General features: G+C 40.9%; 1 pseudogene; it reads right to left on the bottom strand.

Annotated features, from left to right (window-relative positions):
* Window positions 1–994: 994 nt before the first annotated feature.
* LOC140718929 (UDP-glucuronosyltransferase 2C1 pseudogene) lies at window positions 995–18,516 on the bottom strand (annotated as a pseudogene).
* Between the last annotated feature and the right edge of the window lie 477 nt (window positions 18,517–18,993).

Raw genomic sequence — 18,993 nt, forward strand, 5'->3', positions numbered from 1 at the left:
GCTGCAGATGGTGTTGACAACATGGCCTTTATGATTATTTGTCTGCATATCTTAGAATAGGCTTATTAATATTTTTTATTGAAGAAATTATTCCGTGCACACAAGTTGTTGTCACTGAGAAAAAATTGCACAGCACAAGATTTTTGCGCACACTGGTCATTACAAATTGCAGGGAATATTGCAGGATATACCTAATAGAGTGGCTACTGTGTATATAAATGCTAATTATTGTGGGATTGTACACAAAGCACTAAATAATTAAATGATAAAAATAGATTAGATGTCAGGCCAACAAAGCAAAAGCTCTAGACAGACTACATTTTGGGGCATCACATCTTAGAGCAAATATAACCACAGTTAAGGAGTGATAGGATAAAACAGAAGGACAATTTGCATCACCTAGGCCTGTGTTCAATTGAATCTTGACATCACAATGATGTATAGATACAAATGAATGTAAATTGGGGGAGGGGTATACCAGTGTAGGCATTTTGCATGTTACAAGTTTAGGATATTTGCAACTCCTTCCACTCAAGTTACTTAAGCTACTTAGTCTTGAGCTGGGTTCCAAACTGGGCTCCGCAGACCCCCTGTTTAAAGGTATTGTTTCACAACATCAAAAAGGTTGGGAACCCCTGGTCTAGAGGGATAATTGGTTGATGAACATTGATAGATTGTTGTTGAGCAAACATGTTAAGGTTAATGCATGCAATACATTGATGGAATCTGAGTGACTCAACAGGTTTGGGGAACCTTCAGACCATTCCTCTTCAGATCGCTTGATATTGCTGCCCACTTGTCTGCAGACGATATGCGTAAATACATTTTTCCTGCACATTGAAAACTACTTATTCTGTATTTCAATCAGCATCAAAGATACACTTGACACTGAACTTTGACATTTCTTGCATAATTTTTAGACCAAAATTTCACTAGGATTCATGAGTGATAAAAATAATTTGACCGACATGAAGAATCATTAAAATCAAATACATTTCAAAAGAATATTTCTTTATTCATAGGTCAGCTGAATTAGTTTGTTTTCCCTTATACCTCTAGTCACTTTACACTTTTACATCCCCTGTTTTCCCTGTGAAATGCGGATCAGGTAGTTTCAATTCTTTTGTGTATATAAAAGCACAAAGTCTATATTATAATGTGTCTATTGCTAATGATTTATTCTCAGAGTAGCCTTTGCTAAATTCATGAAATCTGGAAAGAATGTTCCATGGAATAACTTCAGAAAAAAAAATCAATTAATTCTAAACAACATAAAGCACCATATCCCAACACAAGATAGTGTAACCTCACTCAGTCTTTTGTTTTCCTCCACATGCAATACGACAAAGTTTCTTCAGTGCTACAACCATCAGCACTGTGACCATGAGTAACATGGACAACAGAAAGACCATCACATCAACACAGTAGTAAACGTACCAGGGCAGTCGGTAGGATTCAGAGCGCAAATGGCCTGCTCCTTTGTGTCGGGCAACATACTCAATCCAGAAAATGGCTCGCTCCATTGGTGACTCTGGCTGGTCCCGATGGAGGGCAGAGAGTTTCTTCATGTTGTCCCGGTAAAATGTGCCATTTATCACCTCGTTAAGTGCCTGCAATAGATCTGTTGAATGCACGGTTGCAACATCAAGCATCTTTGCTGCGCCTCGAGATTCAAGTCGGACTATATTGTCAAACTGGTCCAAAATTAGAGGCATGCCAATCACTGGCACCCCGTGATAGATGGCCTCATAAATACCATTGGTACCACCATGAGAAATGAAGACTCGTGTGTTGGGGTGTCCCAGAAGGTCGTTCTGAGGGATCCATTTTATCAGTAGTGTATTATTACCTACATTGGGAGGGGTTTCTCCATCATATCTCCAAATCACCTTCTGGGGTACTTGAGCAAATGCCTCAGCTATTTCCATTGTAATCTGCTTTGGCAAGGAATGTATAACAGATCCTAACGACATCACAATAAGTCCATGCTTTCCTGAGCTTTGAACAAACTCTTCAAACTCTGCCGCTAGTGGTCGGGCTGGTTTACACTGGAAGCCTCCAATGTAGACAATATTTGGCATGGTGGGTCTTGGGAATTCAAACACAAAATCCATTCTCATTAGCAACAAATCAGCCCTCAAGAGAAGCGTTTGGATGTCTGTGTCTGGTCCCAGATGTTGATGACAGATTTCTTTATATATTGGGTATATAAATAATTCTGAGATGACTAGCTGAATAAGATACTGCACAATGTTTTCTGTTCTCTGGAGAAAATTCATTTTATCTGTAAAGTGTGAGCCTGGATTTGGGATGTAAGAAAGTGGCGATGGAGCAAAATGAGAATGAGCTTCTCCAAAAGGAAGCCATCGAACATTATACACCAATGGGACTTTTAAATAATAAGCAAGCATTGGACCAGCAACAAAAACTGGATCTGTAAGCAATATCTCAAAATCTGCATTCTTAAGTCGGTTTAACAAGCTTTTGTTTTCAAATATTGCCCTGGTTTCATCCTGAAAAAATCTATGTAAATGATACTTGAAAAGATTATAAGTTAAAAACAACTTAATTTTGCCCCATGTTGTCCAACCATTCTGGAAGTTTTCCAATGAATTTTGCACAAGATATTCAAGCTGCTTCATAACTCCAAATTGTTCAATATCTTTCTCTTGTTTAGTCCTTATGAATTCAAAGAGATCTGGTCTTTCATTTACATACAAAGTTGATGAGTAAGAAAGCACTGTGATATTGTGTCCGTGTTCTTTTAGTTTTTCTATTAGAATCTCCATATTGATCCAATGACTTCCATCCACGGGTACAACCAATATCTTAGCCCCTTGTGTGACTGGACAAGGCAGCATGATGAAAATGCTAAGAGCACATGCAATCTGCAATCTGCTTTTCCATCCAGGACTATCCATCTTGAAAATAGCTGATCACACCGATCCTGTTGTAGAAATAATTAGAAATGTTGGTAAGCATAATAGTATATAGGTAACAAAAAACATTTTACATGTAGTTGTGTGTTTTCTTGTCACCACCTTAACTCTACTCACTGTATGGAGTACACTCCCAGTTGTAGCTGAATTTGAATGACATACAACACACAAATTTAATTTGGAAGCAGAACTCAGCTACACAACTAGGTCACCTTTCCAGTTCATGGGCTCAGCTGATGTTTCAAGGATGACAAGTTACCACAGGGATAGTGAGCAACAGGTTCTTTTTATGAGTTCAAGGAGCAAGACTTTGTATTGCAAATACCAAAGTAACAAGGAGTGGTGAAATGGAAAGCTCTGACTTTGTATGCCCCATAGCAACAAATCCTGATCAGCAATGCATATCTTCCACCATAAAGACTTGAGATTCCCACTGTGACATTTTCTGGTTTGGGATATTGATGCACCATCAGTAACTCACTCTGAGACGTAAAAGTGAGATATCGGCTTTTATTGACTGGAAGAAGGAACGAGCAGTGAGTGACCACCATACTACATCCTGGAGACTGAGAGGCCGGGCTCAGACCTCAATCGCCTTTATACAGGGGTCTGTGGGAGGAGCCACAGGAGCAGTCAGCAGGGGGCGTGTCCAGACAGGTATATGTAGTTCACCACAGATATCCTATACTGTTTGGTCATTTCATCCTCTCAAGGTGAGAATGGGGAACATCTGAATTATACAACCTGTAACATTAAAACATAAGACAGTTATTGTAAGGCAGGCCATATGTTGAAGACTGTGTTGAATTTATGGTGATATGGTTAAACCACAAAGATAAGGAAACTGTAAATTTGAGCTTAATCGAAAAACTACCTCAGAGGTCACTTTGTTAGGTACACCTATACACCTGCTCTTTAATACAAATATCTAATCCAGTTTAAGATGGTGCTGCTGAAGTCAAGCAACAACTTCATGGTGGCTTTCAAAGTAAGAAATACAATTAAATATTTTATTAATAACACATTTTCTGTAAATATTCATGGTATACGGTCACTGCAAACAATGAGGAAGCAAGGCTGAGTGGAGGGTCGAAGTGTGTGTGTGCAGGAGCAAGGTCAAGGCATATTTGAGACAGAGTCAGAGTTGAAGCAAGCAGAGTGGAGGAGATTCAGAGCCCTTACACCTAAACCAATAGCGAGATTTGATCAATTTAAGCATCGGACTAATTGGGAAATATTGGGCACGGGCTGACGTATGGCGGGTGGGTGGGGTCTAGGCCCAAAGTGTATCAATGCAACAGGTCCCAGTCTTTGAGAGAGCAATGAATCGATGTTTGGAGGATTTAAACGCCAGGCCAGATGATTGATAAGGCAGGGTGTCAGGACTGCAGGAAAGAATGGGCCAGTTCTGCTTCCTGCTGTTCTTTGCTGAACTAAGGCTGAGGCAGTGGGCCTGCTCTGTCTGGTCTGGGCTCCGTGTCTGAGGACTGAATTTTGTTCTAAATGTATTTTGCTTACTTTTATTGTTTGCCCCTAATAAAGTGGCCACTGCGTGCCTAAGTATAACTATTGCTGAGAGGAGAGGATGGGATAACTTTGCCAGAAAGTATCACTGAAGTATAACAAGTATTGCTGCTGATTAATTACCTCAGTGTGCCATGACAATGTTGTATATGTGGTCATGTGGACTTGGTGAGACACGAAAACTGTCCCTTGGTTTGAGCCTGAAACTAGAACTCATTTTCTCTTTCCACAGACAATCAGGGCTCTACGTTCTAGTGTTTGATTATGCTAACTGGCCTGCAATGAAATTATCGCGATACAAACAAGTTCAAGTTTAATTGTAGTTTAACTACACATGAATACCCATGAATACAGTCAAACAAAACAGCATTACTCCGGGGCCAAGATTCAACTCACATTACCAATAGTCACACACAGCACAAGGCAGACATTGTACATATAATTATGATAACTGTAAAATACAGAGTCTCACACAAAAAAAAGACCCTGAGTGAAGGAGGACATTAAGTGACCATCTCCTGTAAAGTGGCCCTCGCAACATAAATGCAAGGGTTTCGGCAGATGCTGAAAATCCAGAGTAACGCACACAAATTGCTGAAAGAACTCATCAGGTCAGGTAACATCCATGGAGGGGAATAAAGAGTCAATGTTTCAGCTGAGACTCTTGTGGTGAACTACATATACCTGTCTGGACACGCCCCCCCTGCTGACACTGACCGTGGCTCCTCCCACAGACCCCAGTATAAAGGCAATTGGAGACACAGCCCCGGCCTCAGTCTCCAGGATCTAGTGTGGTGGTCAATTGCTGCTTGTTCTTTCTTCCAGCCAATAAAAGCCGATATCTCGCCTCACGTCTCAGAGAATTATTGATGGTGCATCAACTCTTCATCAGGACTGTTAAAGCATTTCCTTACCACTTAATGCGCAGTATAAGACACTTGCTAGTCCTGCTGTTTGGATAATATGTAAAACATGTTTCTCAGTGTACCTATTGCATGCAGCATTAACAATAATAAACCAATATACCAATTTAAATTGATTAGAATGGTGCAAAGTTTGACAGGGTTAGTCATAGAATAAGTAGAAGAAGATTGTGAGATTGAAACAGGATTTCAATTACACTTCACATTCTCTGGATCTTTTCAAAGATTTCACGTTCCCTGGCCCCCATCATTTTATTTTCACTATGGAGGTCCAGTCCCTGTACACTTCCATCCCCAACCAGGAAGGCCTCAAAGCTCTCCATTTCTTTCTGGACACCAGACCCAACCAGTTCCCCTCCACCACCACTCTACTCTGTCTAGTGGATCTAGTCCTCACTCTCAATGATTTCTCCTTTGTCTCTTCCCGCTTCCTTCAAACAAAAGGTGTAGCCATGGGCGCCTGCCTTTTTGTTGGCTGCGTCGAACAGTCTATGTTCCAAGCTTACTCTGGTGTCCGTACCCCTCTTTTCCTACACTGCATTGACAACTGCATTGTGCTGCTCCCTGCACCTACGTGGTGCTCGTCAACTTCATCAACTTTGCCTCCAACTTCCACCCTGCTCTTAAATTTTGTTGGTCCATTTCCAACACCTCCCTCTCCTTTCTCGATCTCTCTGTCTCTATGTCTGGAGACAGATTATCTACTGATGTCTATTATAAACCCAAGGACTCTCACAGCTACCTAGACTATACCTCTTCCACTTGTAAAAACACCAACCCCTTCTCTCAATTCCTCCATCTCCTTTGCATCTGCTCTCAGGATGAGGCTTTTCATTCCAGAACAGAGGAGATGACCTCCTTTTTCAAAGAAAGGGGATTCCCATCTTCCACCGTCAACACTGCCCTCAACTGCATCTCTTCCATTTCACAGACATCTGCTCTCACGCCACCCTGCCAGGGATAAAGTTCCTCTTGTCCTCACCTACCACCCCACCAAAGTCCGCCACCTCCAACGGGATCCCACCACCAAGCACATCTTCGCCAAGCACCTACACTCTGTCCGCCAGAAGAAGTAGGATCTCCCAGTGGCTGTACATTTCAATTCTACCTCCCATTCCCATTCTGACATGTCAGTCCACGGCCTCCTCTACTGTCACAATGAGGCCACACTCAGGTTTGAGGAACAATACCTTATATTCCGTCTGGTTAGCCTCCAACCTGATGGCATAAACATCCATTTCTCTAACTTCTGGTATTGCCTCCCCACCATTCCCCATCCCCTTTCCCCTCTCTCACCTTATCTCCTTACCTGCCCATCACCTTCCTCTGGTGCTCCTCTCGCCTTTCTTTCTTTCATGGTCTTCTGTCCTCTCCTATTAGATTTCCCCCTACTCCAGTCCTGTATCTCTTTCACTAATCAACCGCCCAGCTCTTTACTTCACCCCTCCCCATCCCGGTTTCATCTCTCACCTTGTGTTTCTCCCTCCCCTCGACTCCAACTTTTAAATCTACTCCTCATCTTTTTTTTTCTCCGACGGCGCCAAAGGATCTCAGCCTGAAACATCGACTGTACCCTATACCATAGATGCTGTCTGGCCTGCTGAGTTCCTCCAGCATTTTGTGTGTGTGGCTTGGATTTCTGGCATCTGCAGATTTTCTCTTGTTTGTGATCGAAACAGGATTTATTTATTGAGAGATTCAGCACGGTATAAGCCATTCTGCCCCATCAAGCTGCACTGCCCCAACAATTGACCTAATCACAGGACAATTTACAATGACCAGTTAACCAACTAATCTTTGAACTGTGGGAGGAAACCCACACAGTCATGGGGAAAATGTTCAAACTCCTCTGTTAATATAATACTGCACGGCACACACAAAAAAAATCAGCTTCTACTAATAATGCAATTCTTAATTTCTGAAAATACAATCTGTAAAACATTCACAAACAAATGCACAGGCGTGTTTTAGAACTCGAGGTTATCCGTTATCATCATCTGAAAGTGCAAGGTAGTTTACATAATATGTTGTTTGTACTTTTTACCTTTTACTTACTGTCGTGGTCAAAAGTAATAGCTTCAAAGCGGTTGTAACTTCAGCAAAGGAAAAGAGTATGGCACTTTTCTAATGGAGGCACCACAGCTTTTAAGCTTCTCTTATCATGCGTCGTTTATCTTGCCGCATTTTTTCTATTCACAATCTATCATATTTCTGTTTTCAGCAGCAAGTTCAGAGGCAGAGTCTTTCTGAGTCATCGTTGCTTTTAATAACGCATCTCAAGTGCTGGAGGGACTAGTGGGTCGGTCAATAAATCATAAGCACAAGAGGTTCTGCAACTCTGAAAATCCAGAGCAAGCCATGCAAAATGCTGGAGGAAATCAGCAGATCAGGCAGCATCTATAGAAAGGAACAAAGAGTCAATGTTTTGGTCCGAGCCCCTTTCATCAGAACTGGAAAGGAAGGGGAAGGTGGAGCCAAGAGGGGGAGGAGTATAAGCTCAAAGGTGATAGGTGGGCCAGGTTGGTGAGGGAGGGGAGATGAAGAGATAATCTGAGAGGTCATGTGTGAAAAAGGTAAAGGGCTGAAGGAGATGGAATTTGTTAAGTGAGGAGAGCAAACCATGGGAGAAAGGGAAGGAAGAGGAGCACCAGAGGGAGTTGATAGGCAGATAAGGAGAAGAGAAAAATTAAGAGGGGAACCATAATGGTGAATGGAAGAAGAGGGGGGAGGGGCATAAATGATCAGAAATTTGATAAGTCAAGGTTCATGCCATCAGGGTGGAAGCTACCCAGACAGAATTCACACCTGAGAATGGCCGGATCTTGCGGTAGAGGGGTCCATGGATGAACACGTATGAATGGGAATGGGGATTGGAATTAAAATAATTGTCCACTTGTTACAGACAGAGCGAAGGTGCTCAACAAAGCAGCCCCCGTTTACGCTGGGGTCTCACTGAGGTAGAGGAAGCTGCATCGCGATCGCCTGATACAGTAGAAGTACTGTCTCGCCTGGAAAGACTGTTTAGGGTCCTGAATGGAGGTGAGGAAAGAGGTGAATGGGCAGGTGTAGCCCTTCTTCTCTTGCAGGGTTAAGTGCCAGGAGGGAGATCAGTGGGCAGGAACAAATGGACAAGGGAATCACGGAGCAAGCGACGCCAGCAGAATGTGGGGTTTGGGGTGGGTAAAGATGTATTTGGTGGTAGAACTTCGTTGAAGATGGTGGAAGTAAATGCTCCTCTCCTATCAGATTCCTTCTTCTTCAGCCCTTTATCTTTTCCACCCATCACCTCCTCGCTTCTCACTTCACCCTCTCCTATCCACCCACCTTTACCCTCACCTGGCTTCACCTATCACTGCCTTCCCCTCCCCCCAGAAACTTGGAAACACAGAAAACCTACAGCACAATACAGGCTGTTGGGCCCACAATGCTGTGCCAAACATATACTTACTTTAGAAATTACCTAGGGTTACCCATAGCCCTCTATTTTTCTAAGCTCCATGTTCCTATCCAGGAGTCTCTTAAAAGACCCTATCATATCTGCCACCACCACCGTTTTTGGCAGCCCATTCCATGCACTCACCACTCTCTGTGTAAAAAATTTACCCCGACATCTCCTCTGTACCTACTTCCAAGCACCTTAAAGCTGTGCCCTCTCATGTTGGCTATTTCAGCCCTGGGAAAAAGCCTCTAACTATCCACACCATCAATGGCTCTCATCGTCTTATTCACCTCTATCAGGTCACCTCTCATCCTCCAAGGAGAAAAGGCCAAGGTCACTAGAGCTATTCTCATAAGGCGTGCTCCCCAATCCAGGCAACATCCTTGTAAATCTCCTGTGCACCCTTTCTATGGTTTCCACATCCTTCCTGTAGTGAGGCGACCAGAACTGAGCACAGTACTCCAAGTGGGGTCTGATCAGGATCCTATACAGCTGCAACATTACCTCTCTGGATTACATTACCTTATTCTGGATTTCTTGCAGGCATTCACAGTAGAACAAAGAGAGTCAATGATGAACTGCACACAAGGACTGTCAATCAACCAGTGTGCAAAGGAAGACAAACTGCATGTATAAGCAACAAACAAACAATAAATAAATAGATAATATGATTTGAAGGATAAATCTGGAAATTATTAGGAGTCCTGGCTGATGAGGCATTGGTTAGAAAAATGAATGAAGCATATATCGCGCTTCGGAGATCAGAGACAAGTGAATGTTGTGAAATTTGTTTTTTGCAGCAGCGGTACAATGCAATACATGATTTTAAAAGTTATAAATTACAATAAGAAATACATATATATAATTAAATTAAATAAGTAGTGCAAAAAGAGGCCAAAAATATAGTGAGGTAGTGTACATGGTTTCGTTGTCCATTCTGAAACCTAATGGCAGAGGGGAAGAAGCTATTCCTTAAAAGTTGAGTGTGTGTCTTCAGGCTCCTATGCGTCCTCCTTGATTGTAGCAATGAGACGTGGGCATGGCCTGATTGATCAGGTCCTTAATTATGGATACCACCTCTTTGAAGCATTGTCTTTTGAAGAAGTCCTTGCTGCTGGGGATTCCAGTGTCCATGATAGAGCTGGCTGAGTTTGTAAATTTGTGCAGGTTTCCAATTCTGTGCGGTGGCCCTTCCAAACTAGACGGTGATGCAACCAATTAGAATGCTCTCCACGGCACATCTAAAAATTTGCTTGAGTTTTTGGTAACATATCAAATTTCCTCAAACTACTAATGAAATATAGCCTTTTTGTAATTGCATCAATATGTTGTACCTAGGATAGATCTTCAGAGATATTGATAGTCATGAACTTGAACCTGCTCACTCTTTCCACTGCTGATGAGAATGGGTGTGTGTGTTCCCTTGACTTCCCCTTTCCCAAAGTCCACAATCAATTTGTTGGTCTTATTGCACTGAGTGCAAGGTTGCTGTGAAACCATTCAACCAGCTGAGGACTTCTTCAAAAGACAATGCCTCCAAGAGGCATTCTGAGGAGACAGCACCCTCAACTGTGCACTGATGATGGGCTTCTTGAATGGAGCCAAAACTTCTGCAAAGATTTCGCCAAGCTCAGTGTTCAAACAAACTTCCAAATAGCCAACCTGAGCTACCAATATTCCGAAATAAGTCTTACTTACGGCAAATCAAATCAGTGAGGATTGTTCTGGGCAGCCTACAAGTGTTGCCACACTACTGCCACCAACATGTTAGCTGGGGGAAAAAACTGGAGCAGCTGGAAGAAGCCCATGTGGTCATGGGGAGAACATACAAACTCCTTACAGGCAGAGGCAGGAGTTGAACCCAGATTTTACAGCTATCATTGTTATAGCTTTACACTAACCACTGCACTACTGTGTTGCCTGTGTTACGTATTCAGGCAACAATAAATATAGATGAGATAGGCAAGGGTTTAACAACAAATATCACGTTTATTAAACACTGAAACAAACCCCCTCAAAAGTAAACAAACCCAAACGTAACCGGAAAACAGCTGCTGTGCGACACATTCACAGTTCTTAATAGCTTTGCAGTCCCAAACAGTCTTTAAAGCGGTATTGGAAAAAAACAGTTCTTTAGAACGATATGCCGAAAGAAAACAGTTCTTTATAGCGATATGCCAAAAGTTCAAAAGCTCACAGTACTTTTAAAAGGAGAGACTTTTTAAAGCGATGTAAATTCTCTTCCACGTCGATGTCCTTCGATTCCCCGGCGTCGAACTTTCCCACGAAGAATTTTATAAAATATAATGGCTCAAAAGTACTGACCTTTCTTCCCACACTATTCTCAATCCTTTCTGGTCAACCCAGGGATTAACAACGAGAATAGTCAACGAAATCCTTCCGAATGAGGATCAAACAAGGTCGAACTCAATCCACCGTCGAAAATCGATTTTCCTCGATCTCCATCTTCCAAACTTTTGTTCACTCTCCATCAGCAAAGAAACCGTTGGCAGTGACCTTTTAAACTTTAGGCATTATATAAAACTTCATTTTTAACTAAACTGCGTCATCACATTAAATCACGCAGTGACATGAAGTCATCCTGGCAAATTCCGCCACGAACTGCCCCACCTGACAGGGTGGGTCTTCCTTTTATACCCTGTAGAAAAAACCTGTCACATGACCTCTCCTGGCGGGAAAATGACATCACTCCACCATCACAAAACCATTCCCTCATGTCCAGTATAACTTCAACCCCAGTCACGTGACAAGGGTACCACTGTCACGTGTCACGGGTACGTAACACCTCCCTCCAAAAAAACATTTTTGGTCTGACAAGAACAAAAATTTTAACAATTTCTTACAAAAAAAAACAAATGTATAAATTATAACATACACAATATATAATACAGTAGGAGTGTTACAATAAAAAAAACCACTCCAAACAAAAAAAATATTACATTGTACATTCAACATCGAGATAGACAATCAGCAACCACATTATCTCTACCTTTAATATGAGTTATCACAATATTGTACTCTTGTAACATCAAACTCCAATTTAACAATCTTCTGTTTTTGTTTTTCATCTTACTCAGAAAAACTAACGGATTATGATCAGTGTAAACAATAAGTGGTTTTTGAGTTGTACCAACATATACCTCAAAATATTCTAAAGCCAAAACAAGAGATAACAATTCTTTCTCTATTGTTGAATAGTTTCTTTGATGCTTATTAAATTTCTTAGAAAAGTAAGCTACTGGATGATCAACCTCATCACCCTCATTCCTTTGCATCAATACTGCTCCCGCAGCTTCATCACTAGCATCTACAGCTAATGAAAAAGGTTTTCCAAAGTCAGGTGCCTTAAGCACAGGTTGTTGACATATCATTGTTTTCAATTTTTCAAATGCTTCCTGACAAGGCACTGTCCACACAAACTTTACATTCTTCTGCAGAAGATTAGTTAATGGAAGGGCAACATTAGCAAAATTCTTACAAAATTTTCTATAATATCCTACCATTCCCAAAAATCTTCTGAGAGTTTTTTTCCCCGTCGGAGTGGGAATCTCTAAAATTGCCTGAACTTTTGCCTGAACAGGAGCTACCTTACCTTGACCTACAACATAACCAAGGTAAGTCACAGTGGCATGTCCAAATTCACTCTTGGCTAAATTAATAGTCAAGTTAGCTTTTGAAAGCTTTTCAAACAATTTCTCCACCGCAATTATGTGTGCTTCCCAAGTATCATTTCCTGTCACTAAATCATCAATATAAGCATCAGTATCTTTCAATCCCTGAATCACAGAATTAATCATCCTCTGGAAAGTACCTGGGGCATTCTTCATCCCAAATGGAAGAACATTATACTCATATAACCCAGATGGAGTTACAAATGCAGAAATCTCTCTACCTCTGTCCGTTAATGGAACACACCAATACCCTTTCAATAAATCAATCTTTGTAAGGAACTTTGCTTTCCCAACTTTATCTACACAATCATCTACTCTAGGAATTGGATATGCATCTGTTTTCGTTACAGCATTCACCTTCCTATAGTCCGTACAAAACCTAATACTACCATCAGGTTTTGGCACCATAACACATGGCGAACTCCAATTCGAGTTAGAATGTCTAATAATATCATTCTCTAACATGTATTCAATTTCCTTCTCAGCAAGTTCACATTTTTCCATGTTCATCCTATATGGATGTTGTTTAATAGGTTTGGCATCTCCAACATCTACATCATGTGAAGCTATAGTAGTCCTTCTCGGAACATCTGGAAACAAATCCTTATACTTAAAAATCAATTCCTTCATCTGTTGTTTCTGCTCTAGCTGTAAACGTGCTAATTTCTCATCCATATTTTCCAAAATGGTCGAATTAGGTAACCTAACCGAAACAATGTTAGATTTAGAATGAAAGTCAGATGAATCATCTATCATGTTCCCAGTTAAATCAAACTCATTCTCACTAACACAACAGTCACAGTACCAGATTGTTTCTCAAAATATGGTTTAATCATATTTATGTGGCAAAGTTGTGTTGACTTTCTACGATCTGGAGTTTTTATTACGTAATCCACATCATTGATTCTAGACACAATTTCATAAGGTCCATGAAATCTAGCTTGTAAAGGATTTGTCTGCACTGGGAAAAGAACCAACACCTTATCTCCAGGCTTAAACATCCTCATCCTAGCTTCCTTATCATACCAAGTTTTCATTTTCTCCTGAGCCAACTTTAAATTTTCCTTGGCTAAACTACAAGCTTTATGTAACCTGTCCTTAAATTTCAAAACATAGTCCAACAAATTAGTATGCACTTCCTTACTAATCCACTGTTCCTTCAATAAAGCTAAAGGTCCTCTAACTCTATGCCCAAACACAAGTTCAAATGGACTAAAACCTAAAGATTCCTGTACCGATTCCCTTACTGCAAATAAAAGTAAGCTTATACTCTCATCCCAGTCACTTTCATTTTCCACACAATATGTCCTAATCATATTCTTGAGAGTAGAATGAAACCTCTCCAAAGCACCTTGCGATTCTGGATGGTATGCAGACGAAGTGATTTGCTTAGCTCCCAATTTATAAACTATCTGTTGAAACAATCCAGACATAAAATTACTACCTTGATCAGTTTGTATTTCCTTAGGCAATCCAAAATAAGTAAAGAATTTTATAAGAGCCTTCGTCACAGTTTTAGCTTTTATATTCCTAAGTGGTACTGCCTCTGGAAACCTAGACGAAGTACACATGATAGTCAACAAATACTGATAACCAGTTTTTGTCTTTGGTAATGGACCAACACAATCTACAATAACTTTAGAAAACGGTTCACCGAATGCTGGAATAGGTTGTAATGGAGCTACTGGTGTAACCTGATTTGGTTTACCCACAATTTGACAAGTATGGCACGTCTTACAAAACATCGCTACATCTTTTCTTAAACCAGGCCAGTAAAAATGTTTTAAAATCTTGTCCACAGTTTTCCTTACCCCTTGATGTCCACCTAAAGGCACACTATGAGCTAAAGTCAAAATCTCATTCCGATAAACTTTAGGAACAACTACCTGATAAACAACATTCCATTCCTCACTTGCAGGAATTGTAGGCGACCTCCACTTCCTCATCAACACTCCTTTTTCCAAGTAATATCCTACTGACACCTTCTCAATTTCACTACCTATTAAAGCTTGTTCCCTTAATTTTACAATCTCAGGATCTCTATTCTGCTCTGCTATCATCTCCTTCCGAGACAGAGATAAATCTTCATAGTCAGACTTACTCCCAGAATCTTGTTCAAACAACGAAGGTAAGAAAGTCTCTGACACATCCTCAAAACTCGAATCCTGAGTTGAACAGTCATGAGTAACAACCTCATTCTGCACATCAATTTTTTTAGCCATCGCTCTAGTCACAACACAGGAAGAATCTGTGTTAGAATTCACCTCTGGTTCCTCTGATTCCATTGTCAAATGCACTTCAGGAAAAACTTGTCCACCTGCCAAGTCATTACCTAACAATAAAGAAATACCCTTCACAGGTAAGCTATGCTGTAGTCCTACTTTAACAAATCCTGTAACTAACCCTGACTTTAAATTTACTTCATGTAAATGTACAGGCATAAAATCACTTCCAACACCTCTTATGTAATTCACCTCACCAGTATCACTCTCTTCATTAAACTTCAACACACTATCTAACATCAGTGATTGAGAAGCTCCAGTATCCCTAAGAATTTTTATTGGCACCAGAGTAGATCCTTCTTTCAAGGATACAAACCCTTCAGTTATAAAATGATCGTATCCCTTTCTAACTTTGTCAGACTCTAACAAATCCTCATTTGTGTTTACCAAACCCTGTAACTTTACAGGTGCTTCAGTATGTTGCACACAAGCATCTGGAACTGCTTCCTTCTCTTTCTTTTTCAATTTGAAACAGTTAGCTAATACATGGCCAGGCTTCTTACAATAGTTACAAATAAGACCAAACTGTCTTTCCTTCACAGGTTTTCCTTCCTCCTTACCTCTCTCATTAACCTCTGATTTAATTTCTAATTTACCTGGAGTCTCCATATTATTTTCCCTCTTAAACATTCTACCCTGAGGAAATTTATTCTTATGGATTAAAACATACTCATCAGCTAATCTAGCACAGTCATGCAATTTATCAGTATCCCTCTCATTTAAGTAGGTCCTTACTTCAACAGGAATGCTTCTTTTAAATTCCTCCATTAAAATCAGCTCTCTCAATGTCTCATAGTCCTCATTTACATTTTTAGAAGAAACCCATCTCTCAAAACACATAGCTTTATCATAGGCAAATTCCACATAAGTCTTTTCCACAGACTTTTTCAAACTCCTGAATCTTTCCCTATAAGCTTCTGGGACTAATTCGTATGCCTTGAGAATATTTGTTTTCACAATATCATAATCTAATGCTTGCGCAGCAGTTAAAGCTGTGTAAACTTGCTGTGCTTTGCCTTTAATCACACTCTGTAACAACACTGACCATTTATCTTTCGGCCACTCTGACATCCGAGCAATAGTTTCAAAATGTTGAAAATATCTTTCCACTTCTGTTTCACTAAATGGAGGGACCAATTTAATTTCTTGACTAGCAACAAACGGTTTTTTAAAATCAGAAGACTGATTCCCAGACCTTAATTTCGCCATTGCATATTCAAAATCTCTCTACTTTTGTTCAGCTTCCATTTTACACCTCTCTAACATCATTTGTTCGATTTGCAACTGCATCTCCAGATTACTTATTGGAAACGATTCTAAAATCGATTCATCAAAATGACCGGAAGCCACAAAATGTGATGCGATCTTTCTCTGTATTACAGCTTTTGATGTTGTCACCAAAATACCTTTAAGTTGCAATCTCTTAGCAATCTCAGATACTTCAGTTTTTTTCGCCGTCGCTAACAAATCCGCGTCTGGCGAATCCAGAAACTCATCAATATTCATCGTTGCCGAATACCAACCACAAGTCAAACAAACAAAAAAAAATCGAACAATCCCCGTTACCAAAACACCGATTCAAAATTCAAAAAGCATTTTAAACTCAAACGATTCAATTCCGGACGTAGCCCCCATAATTAATGTTACGTATTCAGGCAACAATAAATATAGATGAGATAGGCAAGGGTTTAACAACAAATAACACGTTTATTAAACACTGAAACAAACCCCCTCAAAAGTAAACAAACCCAAACGTAACCGGAAAACAGCTGCTGTGCGACACATTCACAGTTCTTAATAGCTTTGCAGTCCCAAACAGTCTTTAAAGCGGTATTGGGAAAAAACAGTTCTTTAGAACGATACGCCGAAAGAAAACAGTTCTTTATAGCGATATGCCAAAAGTTCAAAAGCTCACAGTACTTTTAAAAGGAGAGACTTTTTAAAGCGATGTAAATTCTCTTCCACGTCGATGTCCTTCGATTCCCCGGCGTCGAACTTTCCCACGAAGAATTTTATAAAATATAATGGCTCAAAAGTACTGACCTTTCTTCCCACACTATTCTCAATCCTTTCTGGTCAACCCAGGGATTAACAACGAGAATAGTCAACGAAATCCTTCCGAATGAGGATCAAACAAGGTCGAACTCAATCCACCGTCGAAAATCGATTTTCCTCGATCTCCATCTTCCAAACTTTTGTTCACTCTCCATCAGCAAAGAAACCGTTGGCAGTGACCTTTTAAACTTTAGGCATTATATAAAACTTCATTTTTAACTAAACTGCGTCATCACATTAAATCACGCAGTGACATGAAGTCATCCTGGCAAATTCCGCCACGAACTGCCCCACCTGACAGGGTGGGTCTTCCTTTTATACCCTGTAGAAAAACCTGTCACATGACCTCTCCTGGCGGGAAAATGACATCACTCCACCATCACAAAACCATTCCCTCATGTCCAGTATAACTTCAACCCCAGTCACGTGACAAGGGTACCACTGTCACGTGTCACGGGTACGTAACACGTGAAAATTGGAAAGTAGGCCATGTAAATAAAGCCAAGTAGGCTTTATTTCAAAGCAAATAAGTGTGGTGTGAAGCATTTGGAAAGTTAAACCAGAATAGGATTTGTGTTGTAGGGCACTAGAAAGTGCAATTGAGCATGGAGACCTAGCATCATAGGTAGACAAGGGGATGAAGAAAGCTTTTAGCTTGCTGGCCTTTGTCAGTCAAGACATTGAGACTAGGAGTTGGGACAATATGTTGCAGTTGTGTAACTTATTGGTGGTGTCGCACCAATGTACAGTTTTGGCCAACCTGTTAGGGAAAAGTCATGGTTAAACTGGAGAGAGTGCAAAGAATATTTAGTGAAGAAATATATAACTCAGGACTGCAATGCCTGAGTTATAGGGTTGGCCAGACTAGGTCTATATTCTTGGAATGTAGAGAAATGGTGGGGGCAAGCTTAAATAAAAGTATAAAATTAAAAAAGACATAGATAAGGTGGATGGCAACAGTCTTTTCTCCGTGGTAGGAGGAGTCCAGAACTGCGGGTTGGGTTCATAGGTATATTTACACGCAGAGGGAGGTGAGCATATGGAATGAGCTGCCAGAGGCAGTGGATGAGTTTGTTAAAATGGTATCATTCAAAAAAGCACAACTGGTAACTGGAACTCTGCAAGTTGAAGCCTGATGGATGAGGCTTGGAGCCTGGAGACTGGAGGCTTGGAGAATTGGAGGACTGTCCACGTGTGTGGGTAGAAGGGAGGAAAGAGGTTATTAATTTCCACAGATGTCGCTTGACCAGCTGAGTTACATAGAAAACCTACAGCACAATACAGGCCCTTCGACCTACAAAGCTGTGCCGAACATGTCCTTAACTTAGAATTACCTAGGCTTACTCATAGGCTATTTTTCTAAGCTCCATGTATCCATCCAGGTGTCTCTTAAAAGACCCTATCGTTCCTGCCTCCATCGCTGCCACTGGCAGACCATTACACGCACTCACCACTCTCTGCTCTGTAAAGCTGTCTTCCTTTTAAACTCTTCCCGCAGTTCTCACTGGCCGACCTCCATGCGCTCGTGCAGTCGTGCCCCAATCAAACCGCTGAAGAAGTAACCGTCACTTTTTCAACTCTGCTCGCTTTTAAACTCTCCCAACGTTTTGTGTGTGTTGTACAGCTGATGTCGCTCTGTTGCTGGTCGTCTTCGGTATAGTTCTGCTGAGCTTTGTGAGCGTGTTAAGTTGGCACTGGAATGTGTGGCTGTGGTGAACTACATATGCCTGTCTGGACATGCCCGCCCTGCTAACTGCTCCTGTGGCTCCTCCCACAGACCCCTGTATAAAGGCGATTGGATGCACTGCTCCTCCCTCAGTCTCCAGGATGTTGTGTGATGGTCTCTTGCTGCTGATAGTGCTCTCTTCCAGCTAATAAAAGCCTACCTCACCTCACGTTCCCGAGAGTTATTGATGGTGCATCAGTGGCAACACTTGCGGGCTGCCCCCAGCACAGCCTTAGGTTCTGTTGGTTGTCAGTGCAAACAACACATCTCACCATATGTTTCGATATACATGCAATTAATAAATGAATTTGAATCTGAATTTGAGAATGAATCTCAAGGTTATATATAGTAACTAACTAGGTAATAAATTTACTTTGAAAATCTTGAATAAATGGTTGTCATTCCTGAGAAAA

This window comes from Hemitrygon akajei, chromosome 30 (genome assembly GCF_048418815.1).
Source record: "Hemitrygon akajei chromosome 30, sHemAka1.3, whole genome shotgun sequence".
NCBI classification, from domain to species: Eukaryota; Metazoa; Chordata; class Chondrichthyes; order Myliobatiformes; family Dasyatidae; genus Hemitrygon; species Hemitrygon akajei.